General features: G+C 33.7%; 1 protein-coding gene and 1 long non-coding RNA gene across 2 annotated transcripts in view; one reads left to right on the top strand and one right to left on the bottom strand.

Moving 5' to 3' along the window:
• The window catches only part of LOC106878127 (cilia- and flagella-associated protein 300), a 205551-nt gene that overhangs the window by 34961 nt on the left and 158376 nt on the right, over positions 1–12214 (top strand). The window lies entirely within an intron of this gene.
• Positions 2698–12214, bottom strand: part of LOC106878129 (uncharacterized) — a 30909-nt gene continuing 21392 nt past the window's right edge. Inside the window, exons 2-3 of the long non-coding RNA XR_001410468.2 lie at positions 8204–8259; positions 2698–7880 (exon numbers count right to left, since the gene is read on the bottom strand). This is a non-coding gene — a long non-coding RNA (uncharacterized LOC106878129). The remainder of the gene's footprint in view (positions 7881–8203; positions 8260–12214) is intronic.

The following is a 12214-nucleotide window of genomic DNA, read 5'->3' as shown; positions in this document are numbered from 1 at the left end:
ACTTATCGTCCGATGAATTTACTTTGTTGACATTCTTCATTGACAGAATTTTTATTCCTTTCAACCTTTTAGTCAAGTCCACCTTTCTTCCAGTAACATACTGTCCATATAATCTTAAATATTTCTTTAACTCAGGCACAGTAAGTACTTCGATAGCTGAATCATCAAGCTGCTTTATATCCATGATAAGACGTAAAACAATAACAATGGTGTGGGTTAACCTCCGGAAGTTTAATTATCTACATGGAGCGCCGCCTGGCCAAGGGAGATAACCTACTTATAGGAAAGCCCTATACCTGATGTTCATTTTTTCTTGTAGCTACTGATATTACTCCTTGTGCCTCCCCAACATTCTTTCAATTTTTCTCTGTTTATATCTAAGCTTTTATAGCTGTCTACAATACTTGTCATGTCACCTTCAATCATGCTGGAAGCATTCTGATCTGGTATGTGGCTCATTGCAGATTGTCTCATTGAAACTCTCAGTTATCTTTTATTCTTATAAGTTTTTATCTCCTTGACATCAAGTAATCTTTCACTGAACCTATGTCTGTTCTAATGATCTCTTCATTTCAACAGCTTCTTTCTCTAAATTTTCTTATGTCTGTAAGTCTAACTACCTCTTCTCCTAATGTTGCTAATTAACATGTGGCATTGTACATTGGAAAGAACAATATTCTCAGCTAGTTGCCTATTCCATTTCCTGGTGATTATGAAGTCAATCTGGTTTATGTGTTCATCTTCTTGATAAGTAATCAAGTGGCTTGAAGGTTTCATGCAGTTGATGTTACAAACATTTAAGTCATTTGCATCATAGCATCCAACAGCTTTAACCCCTCTTCATTCCTTGTGCCATATCCATAGCCATCATGTGTGTTATCATTCATTATTGAGTAATCGACTGCTGCACAGCTCTCTCTACACAAACATTCATGAGCTTTGGTATTACCTTGATCCTAGCCACTATCACCTACAATTAAGCAAGCCACATATCTTACCCTTCTCTGTTCAAGCCATTTCTACTAAATATTCTGAGGCAAATTTTTGCCGGTTATGTAAAAAAAATTTGATATATTCATTATCCTGCTTCAATTTCAAATAAAATATTAACGAAAAATATTGCATCGAAATTTGTTAAATTAAGTTATGATTTAGGATACTTCATTCATCATTGATGCATTGAATGTAGCCCATTGTCAGCTTTTTGGTTATCCCTATAACTTACTAGACAAGTTTCTAAGGTTGTTGGTTGAATTTAGATATCTCTGCCTTTGACAAAATACAGTATGACCACTTTCTTAAAAGCTTTATCATAGTTATAAATAGATATGATAAAGGCGAACTTGAAATAGTGCTGCAGTACTTTAACTTTTTGCAACTGGTGTAAAATTTGCATTATAACTTTATTTGTATACTTTTATAATTATTTTTAATCAGTTTAAACAGACGTTTACTTTATAGACTTACCTTTTCTATACTCATACCATCACTAGTCATTCCTTGTAAACGTAGGTCACCATCAATTTGCAACTTCAACTTTCCATCAGGTTTTCACACTTTTCATGAATAAGATTCTTTAAAACATTTTCTAAGGGCATTCAACACATTTGTCCCATTAAAATGCACCAAAATTATGATAGTTCAACCTTAAGAAAATAAACTGACAGTACTTTATTTCTTCTACTCATTTGTAAACTCTATCTCAAAGGTTTAGTTTCTTCAAGAACGAAAAATATTTCTCATGGGCAGAGTGGGGCTGTAAGGATTGAAAATAGGGAAATAGGGTAAAGTGTCATGTTTATTAGAATTAAGTGATTTTAAAACTGTATGCATGTAAAATTCATTTTGTCTTCTCATTTATAAAAAGGAGAGCAAAAAAATTTCACTTTTTTTTTTTTAATCATTTTACTGGTGCTCTGTATATATCAGTTTGAGAAGCACTGCAGTGAAATACTTTTAACACATTTAAGTCTTATATCCAAGAAAATAAGGCACTGAGCTGGCAGAATCATTAGCACAAAGAGCAAAATGCTTAATGGTATTTCACCCAAGCTTGACTTTGCCTTTCAACTTTTTGGGTTTGACAAAATAAGTACAAGTTGAATGCTGGGCTTGATGTTCTCGACTTACCCCTCCCCTGAAATTGCTGTCCTTGTGCCAAAATTTGAAATCAATATTATATCCAAGAAACTATTTAATAGACTAACATGCAGTAAATAGTTCTTTCCTGAGATCAGAATATCCTAGACCATTTCTGAAAAAGGACCACCTGAATGATTAACATAAATTCACTCACTGATACAGTTCAGCCTCAGGTCTACAGGTGTACTACCTCCTCTTTCTGTCTTTTCTACCACTACTATAATAGCCTCTCCTCCTTGGAACCGATAGGTTTGTGTCAACTCCATTCAGGTATTCCCATCCCGTTCATCTATCCTCCTCTCATCATCTTTGTGTGACCCCTTCCTCACCCCAAGTTCTGTACTATTTACTATACCCTATCCTTTTCCAGAGTGTAGATCCTCTGGAAAAGAACACCCTCACTTTTATAAATTCATTATATAAATAAAGGGAAGTACACCAATAACAGAATTACCTTTATACCTTCAACCACAGTTCATAAACATGTACAATAAATTTTATTAAAAATTAAATTATTTGAATTGAAAGTTCTTATGCAAAATTAACAACAAAGTCTTTGAGGAAAATCTGTTTATTATAAAAATATATAAATAGTACAAGTGCGCAAATGTGCCAATCAAAAGAAGTGTTTTTATTTCACCATTTTGATTGTAAACTAAAATAGCATATAGTGTCACATCATATATAAATCATAATTTGTGGTTAACTCCTGTATCATTACTTTTTCATTTAATAATGAAATATAATAAAAATAAATTAAGATTCCTTACAATGTCATGAAGCCTCATATTTGAAGAGGAATGGTAATGTTCATTAATTTTTAAAGGGTTTTAGCAATGTAAGTGAAATGATACCAGCTGAATGTGGGGATTGGTTTGTCTAGAATTTACTGTTTTATCTCAGTGCCCATTACTTAAAATAATATTGATTTCTTTTTACTAAGGAAGGGGACATTCTTAGAATTTAACTGTCACATATTCTATCAACCCATAGAGGAAGAACTCAGATGCTGGATGCACTGTTTTATAGGATAAGGCACTCATTTTTTTCTCAAACCCTTTACCTGGTTACAAAAGAGGTAAAAACCATGAGGAAAGACTTCAGTGATGGAGCATCATATTGGGAACTGATAAAGAGTTTGTTGGCCTACAAAGCTAATATCAAATCCTCTCATATGAGAAAACTTCACATTGCTGTCAAATCTGTTTATTTTGTTCTTTAACATTATATTGCAGATAGAACTTGTTGAAATAACAAAGTTGAAGGATTGGACATTTCTTTTCATAGATATTAAATTTAAAAACTTAATGTAGTTGTATACTAACCCAAAAACTTAGCCTTACAAGTAGGAAATTTTCTTTTCATAAAACATATTCCCAATTATTTCACTTTGCACAATGATTCTTTCATGATACAAGAAAAATTGATTGAGTAATAGGAAAAGTAGCCAAGAAAGGAGCCCTAAGTGACTGCAACAACTAGCATAGAATAACACTGCTCTCTGTCTCCGGCAAGGTATCCTGCATTGGCCTTCTCATTCACCTGAAGAAACCAGACAGCTTCAAGAGCAGGTATGTAATGGATGAATTGTCACATTATACAACATCATTGAGCTAAATTGTGAGTTATTTCAATAATATGCATAATTTATGTTTATTGTATTTTATGTTTAGAAAACTGTTTCATGGGGAAAATGTTAACATAATGACATATGTGAGTGAGCATGTGTAAGTATTGGGTCATCCTGTAAATAATGCGTTTTTTCAATTGCATGAACTAAAAGTTGGAGAGGGATGGGATAAACTACTTGCATCAACTTGTTATAAAAGCAGGTAGTAATTTTACCCTTGTACTTATTCTTAGTGCAAGTTTTGAAGAGTGCAGTTCAGTTTTAACAGTTATTTTTTCAAAGCTATAATGGAAGTGACAAAGGAGCATATTCGGCATATTTTGCTTTATAAGTTCAATAAAAGTAACAACACAATGGAAAGTGCGAGGATTATTAATGCAGTATATGGGGATTGGAGAATAAACATAAGCCAGTGTCAACAGTGGTTCCAGAAATTCCAAACCAGAAACTACAGTCTAGAAGGCGAACCTCATCCTGGACAATCTGTGGAGCTCAACAAGGACGTCCTGCAAACCTTGGTGGAACAAAATCTCATCGTAACTGTTGAGGAACTAGCAAAGAAGCTTGGATTTGGTCATTCAACCATTCATCGACACCTGCATGTCACTGGAAAAATCAGCAAATTGGGTCAGTGGGTTCCTCACAAGCTTTCTGAATTTAATTGCATGCAGAGAGTGAGTGTGTGCTCTTCTTTGCTGCCACATCTCACAAGTGAACCTTTTTTGGATTGAATAGTGACTGGTGACAAGAAATGAGTTCTTTATAAAAATGTCAGGTGCCAAAGACAGTAGGTAGGGAAAGGAGAAACACTGGCACCCCAGGCTAAAGAAGGTCTTCACCCACATAAGGTGTTGTTATCTGTTTGGTGGGATATGAAAGGTTTAGTCCAATTTGAACTTTTAAACCCAAATCAAACAATAACAAAGGAGATCTACTGTGAACAGCTTGAGCAGCTTAAGTTAGCAGTAGAAGAAAAATGACCATCTTTGGTTTCAAGACAAAAGGTGTTCTTCCATCAGGATAATGCTCAGCCACATACAGCGAGGATGACACTCCAAAGGCTGGAGCAGTTTGAATGAGAAACTATGCCCCACCCACAATATTCACCAGACATTGCCCCATCTGATTATCATTTATTCCACATCCTTCAAAATCATTTGGATAGAAAAAATATGAATTCTGTAGATGAGGTCAGAACAGTAGTGGAGGAGTATTTTTCGTCATGGACAAGTGAAATTTGGAAGGTGGGCCTTGCAAATCTACCAGATTGATGGAAAAGCATTGTAGAAAATGAAGGAGAATATATTTTAGATTAAAAAAGAACTTTATCTTAATTTTTGAATAATAAAAGACGTACAAAAAAAATCACATTATCTATGGGATGACCCAATATTTGTGTCTTTGTATATGTCATTATAAAATATGGATATAATTTGTTTTTAAAACTTTTCAAATTTATAGATGTGTCTTTTAATTTAGCATCAAGAGATCTATATTATGAGTGTTCTTCAATGCTTACCAAGACTTAATTTTAAGAATTGATACTAAGTTCTTCATATTGTTTCTTTTTTCCATATGCATACTGGCTGTTGGACATTCTTAATGTAGTTTGACATCACATTTCCTCTGATCAGTTCATAAGTGGTATACAAGAATGTGGCTAAATAAGAAAGTTAAACAGTGTACATTTGTACACTGCACCAGTCTTAGGTACATCTCCATCCATCCATCCAACTTTTCTGCTCACTATTTCTGGGAGGTTTGTTGGGGTAGAATCTTCAGGCATCTCCTCCATAAGAAGCAGCCATCGTTAGACTTTCCCTTTGGATTCCCAAGTGCAACCAACTGAAACTTTGGATATTATTCAACCATCTCATTCTAAATCTACTCCTAGGTCTCCTGCTGGTTGGTTCAGCTTGAAGAATTCACCTTGTGATTCTTTCTTAAGACGTTCTTATCACATGTCCATAGTATCAGAGTTGTGACCTCCCAGTGTGGAAGAGTAACAGCTCAACCTAGAGCGATTCCCTGATCTCTGAGCTATGCACCCTATCAAGTAATGTTACTCTAGAGGTGCATATCATACATATATAATCAATCCATTACACAATATTACAAGTTACTTTAACTTAGGATAAAGGGGTACAACAACTACAACCAATATTGATCACTTTGATAAGAAATTTAACACAATTAACCAATATATGATTTTACTTGTCCATGTGACTATTGTCAATCTCATATTATATTACATTAGTAAAAATATCTACAAATAGCTGACAATACATCTTAAAAAATCTTCATTGAAATTAGATATTAGATGTAAAAAAAAAAAATAGTAGGAATTTTCTCTCAATTCAAATAGCAATCCTATTTCCAATTGAGTAGCAAGTAGCAAAAGGCGAGAGTGGACCATCCTTACAATGACTGTAGGCTTCAATGTTTAGGTGAAATGTGATGTTAAACTGTACTACACAAGATTAGCACCTGGAATACATATGCAAAAGAAACAACTGTGAAAAGTTTAGATGTGGATTTCAACAATCCTTATTGTATAAGGAGCACTCAAAATGGGAACATTATGGGAATTTTTGCAGTTTTACTAGCACATTTAAAAATATATATAAATAGGAAAAATTTCAAAGATAATTGTTAAAAGTAAGTAGTAGTTTTGTTTTTATCATGGCATATTTATACACACATAACTCACACAACTATTATGTTGATTTTTTTTCTTTTTTTTTTGCAAGTTATATCCATTTTCCATTCTGGCTTTGGTTGGTCGAATCATTAAATTTAATTCTTTTATAATCATGTTTCTAACAAAACACTACTAACATGCTTCAATTAAAATTTGAAATAATCTAGAATTTGTAAGGATTTAGTAAAATAACTAATTTTATCATTTTGAAGTTGAGATTTCTTATAAAATTATGGCAGAAAGGCAACCTGAATATGCTTTCTATGACTTGCTATTTAGTTCTTATTTAGATTAAATAAAATACACTCAGTATTTAAATAAATATGTATATAAATATATAATACATATGGTCTGTTTGACACTTTAGATCTTTAGTTAATGTCCTTCTAAAAACAGAGACGAAAATTCAATATTATTAGTATTAGAAAATACTTTTAATTCAATTTAGAATGATCACCAAAAGTTGGCTTATTTAGTAAAATAGAATGTGAACCGAAGTACGATTATGAGGATATCCATGTAAGTTATTGACATTGAATAAATATTTTTATTACTTTTGTTCAGAAATTTCATAAATTCCTTCCAGTGCTGCTAAGTCATGTTGCTGTTTCTTACTATTCTGTTTCTGTTGATGAAAAAACTCTAGAAATAGTATAAGAATGACACAGACAAAAGCATTGAGTAATACAATAGGGCCACACATAAATCGGAAGTCCGTATAAGTTGAACTGACCAATCTATTTACATCACTAATGCATGGCACAGTAGTTCTGTTACTTTCAGATTGACTTGATCGATTGAAGTAAATATTATAGCTGTGAACACAGTCATTGGTTATCTCATGTTCATATATACTACAGGCTGGGTATAGATGTGTAATATGGTTCCAGCACTGTAAAAGTTGAGATGAATTTTGTTGGGCAGATTGACATATTTCTCTTGAATTAAATGTATTAAAATAGTCAGTGAACAGAATTTTCTCACTTGCTAATTGCATAAAACCCAGGCAAATGTCACCAACAGTAATGAGTAAAAGTAGTGCTGCTGATGCTCGCCGACCAAGACAAGCAAATCCAAAAATTGCTATGCAGAGAATAAGACATCCAATATAGACAGGGGCGGCTAAACCTGTACAAGGGTGAGCTTTTAGTGAGAAAGCACAAGATACCTCACTTATCTGATTTCTACACAGAAATAAAAGGCCAATACTCAAACCAATTTGAGAGATTCCAGTAAATAGTATGAGTGAGAACAAAATATTACTACTGCATTGATGACATTTAGAGGAAGAGTCTTTGTCAAAGACATTTAGTAATTCTCTGTATGTCATTTTGAGATTTTATACCACTTGATTGGCTACTTCTTTCTTAATTTATTGATGTTGCAGCATTTACTGTATTTGTAGTTCTGCAAAAAAAATAAAACAGTAATAATAAATATTTCTCAGAAGACACAAATATCTTAGCCTATCAGTAATTAGTCTACTATGTTTCTTTCATTTGATTTATAGTTTTTATTGTTTATTATGTTAACACCATTTACTTATTTATTTATGTATTTCAAGATATGTTTATTAGAAATAAAACAGCTTTATAATTATTGGATTTATCAATGTAGATGTAATTAGACTGACAAATTAACTTTATTAGGAAACAGGAATTTATAGTTTAAGAAAATGTACATTATAGACATCACATTTGGAAAAAGCAATTGTGAAGTACTAAACATACCCAGTCCAGGAAAGGAAACAGTAAACTTAGGCTGCTTAAATTCCACATGGATCAGTCTGAAAAAAAATAATAGTAAAATTCATGAGAAGAATGCTACAATCCACAAAAAATTCAAAATTTTAACAAAATCACATCACATTTATTATGTCTTTCTTAGCACCATACACATAATTCACTTTACAAAAGAAAAAATTATGAATTTTGCAAATGTATTCACATCCCATGTAAATGCATTCATACATTTAATAAATTTAGGAGGCAAACTTAGTCTATTGAACAGTTTAACATCCAAGGATGTATTTAGCAGAGTCTACTCTGTTGCAAGTTAAGGCCCCTAGTCTGTAAATATCTTCCTTTCTTCTTCCCATTAGTTTTCTTCTTCTCTTGCCTATGCCATGTAAAAGAAGGATAGAAAAAAAAACTAAGTGCACATGTATCTTAGCTTCTGTATTATGTTTCCTAAAGATATACTTTATCATCATCATCATTGTTGTTTAACATCCATTTTCCATGCTGGCATAGGTTGGACAGTTTGATTGAGGGCTGGCAAGCCAGAAGGCTGCACCGGGCTCCAATCCAATAGGCAAAGTCTCTACAGCTGGATGCCCTTCCTAATGCCAACCACTCTGAGAGTGTTGTGGATGCTTTTCACCAGCACATGGGCGAGTCAGGCAGTACTGGCATCGACCACGCTTGAATGGTGCTTATATATATATATATATATATATATATAATATAAAGAAAATGGAGAGTGTGAACGCAGAAAATATCAATATATATAATAGTCAATTTCATGTTGCCTACACACGTTTCAATTTCTCACCTCTATTCATATTTTACAATTAAAATTGCATCATGAATTTCATCATCATTGTGTTTTCCATGCTGGCATGGGCTGGACGGTTTGACTGAGGGCTGGCAAGCTAGAAGGCTGCCCCAGGCTCCAATCTGATCTGGCAATGTTTCTACAGCTGAATGCTCTTCCTAATACCAACCACTCCGAGAGTGTAGTGGATACTTTTTACATGCCACTGGCACGAGGGCTAGTCAGGCAGTACTGGCAATTGGCCACACTTGAATGGTGTTTTTACATGCCACCAGTACAGGAGCCAGTCAGACGGCTCTGGCAGTGACCACGCTTGAATAGTGCTTTTTATGTGCCACTGGCATGGGACCAGTCAGGTGGCACTGGCATCAACCACACTCAAATGGTGCTTTTTACATGCCACCAGCACGGGTGCTAATCAGGCGGTTCTGTCATAGGCCACGACAATGACTTCACTTGCCACAACAGGTCTTCGCAAGCACAGTTTATTGCCCAATGATTGAAGGGTACTCTTAAATGGGCTGGCTATGCTGCACTGGCATAGGCCACAGTTACGGTCTCACCTGGCTTGCCAGGTCTTCTCAAGCACGGCATATCTCCAAAGGTCTCGGTCACTTGTCATTGCCTTGGTAAAAATCTCTTCAGAGCAAAATTCACACACACACACACATTAATATATATAAATAAATAATGATATTTTTTTAATATATAATAAATTGTGTGCTCTGAAGTAGTATTAATTACATATGTTCACATTCTGAATTCAATTCTTGAACTTTTCTCCCACCCATGTTTTATAAAATAGGTGTAAGGAAAATATTGCTATCGTTAAAATTAACTATACCTCTCCCTAAATTTCCTAAACTTATGCCAAAGTTAAAAATCAATGCAAGTCTCTGAACATTTATTTTATGCTTGTGAAGCTAGTTTATGTTATTAATGATAGTAAAGGATTCTCAGATTTAGATTTGGTACTACGTATTTTTATAATTTTATTCAGTAACTGACACAAATACACTCAGCTATTTTCTGTAGGGCTTTCAAAACATTGCAGTGTTAAAAAGAATCACCATATAATTATTATGTACCAGTATTAATGGTTCATTAAAATTGGTTAGGTAGCTACAATTATAATTCATATAATGTGAAAGTTGTAGAGAATAGACCTTTATTCAATACAAATACCTTCATCCTTGTCTTCATTTACACACTCTTGTTATCACCACGCATAATACTAGTACTCTAGTACTTCAATATTATATAATATTTTTCTCCTTACACTGTATACAGTTACAGACATAGTTGAAAACTCACTTGATCCCATCTTTTTTTTCTCAAACAGAGGCAACTGATACTATTGCAATGGATTTTATAATTAGCCAAGAAATTAACTGACTAATTAATTCCATATATAAATTAATTATGCTATTATAAAAAGAGTTATTTAGGTTTCACCTTGAAAAAACAGTAAGAGTTCTTTGTCTGAACAAAACCTCAGCATCTCTTGCCTCAACAACATGGCAGCATGCTGCTACCTCTCACTCAGTCAAATGCAATGCCTTCATAGTAATAGCCATTGCATCTTCAAACTTGTATGTTCATACTGTTTACTGGAGTCCCTCAAACTTGTATGTTCATGTAAGAACTCTCTCTCACACACACACACACACACACACACACACACACAATACGCACATATATCCAAGAAATTAAGGAATAGAGCTCCATTCCTTACATTTATTTGCACTTTTAGCAACTTCACTTGCTAAACCATAAGCTGTATAGAGACCGTCAGCTTATTGAAATTTCTTTCGATTTCAAAATAGAATGAGGTGTGTATCTTATAATGTTATCATCATAAGTTATACACATAATTTTATTGTATATTGTCACATTTTGTTGTCTCTACTAGCTGCATATATGCTTAAAGCTTATTAACTTCCTATATTTGGATCTCTGGGTCATCTTTACCTATTATTATATACTAGCTTAAAAACCGCCCGATAGGGCGGCTTTTAAGCTAGTATGTAGCTATTAAGCAACTAACCCTGAATGGGAAGGTCTGCACACAGATCTCTGACTTGTTTTGGAGAATTTGTTGCAATTGCTTCCTCCAGAATCATATTCTAATGATGATCATATTCTTCACTAAAAATCATGCAAAAAAAAAAAAATCGCCAAAAACAATCGCAGTAATGATAACATAAGAATCCAAAATTTCAGAACTGCAGATCCGGATTCGGCCCAGAATGTTTTTAATTTACTTGCAGAGTCAGCCCGATTCCAAAAATCTTTTTTTACTAAATATTTTTTCATTTGCCTACATGCAGGTAGAACTTTTAATTCTTTTGCTTAAGGTCTTAAAGAATTGCAACAAAATGCTATATTTATTGGTCAGACATGAGCTCTTTTTGGGTTGGAGAGTTTATATTTCTCTGACTATATGGTTGTGGTAGAATATTTGGGATGTGATGCATTCCAAGCTCCTGTGACTATCTTTAACATTAATCTTATTAGAGGGATTATAACATTTTTGGATGAAGGGTAGATGTTTTCTTATCAATGACAGAAAATTGCAAGCCATATTGGAAGCTACACTCATTTTGTGGTAGACTGGTTTAAATCAGATGGTTTCAAGGGGCTTGATCCATATATTCTAGTATTTCTTTGAAATTTATTAATGTGATAGTTCAACAGATTATGGCTCAATTGAATATGTCCTTTGTTGGAGAGTAGGTTGGATGTGTGTGTGTATATATATATATATATATATCATCATAAATATACAGGGATTAGCATTGAGTTGCTTCTCCAACATACTGAAAATTTAGAAATAGCAGTCAAAGAACTACTGATTCTAAACTACAAATTTTTCTCTAAATGGATGGCGATATTTGTGGCACACATAGAACAAAAAACCGGAGGGGAAAGCATAAACAAAACAAGTCTTTAGTTAATCGGATACGATCGTTTCATGGTTAAGGGAATGAAAATTTCCCTATTCCAAATCATCAGTCTGATATTCTGATAAATTTGAAAGTGTCTACTAAAAAATTCATGGTAATCTTTGGCCATGCGACACCAAAAATCAACGGTAAGAAAGGCACTTACGAATTCATCGGCTAGTGAGTTCAGGCATCCCATCTCAAAGAAATCTATTCCATGTGCGTCACAAATAGTCCCGT

This window comes from Octopus bimaculoides, chromosome 3, assembly GCF_001194135.2.
Source record: "Octopus bimaculoides isolate UCB-OBI-ISO-001 chromosome 3, ASM119413v2, whole genome shotgun sequence".
Lineage (NCBI taxonomy): Eukaryota > Metazoa > Mollusca > Cephalopoda > Octopoda > Octopodidae > Octopus > Octopus bimaculoides.
Note: the sequence above shows the minus strand (reverse complement) of the source record. Positions and strands in the feature narration are given on the sequence as shown.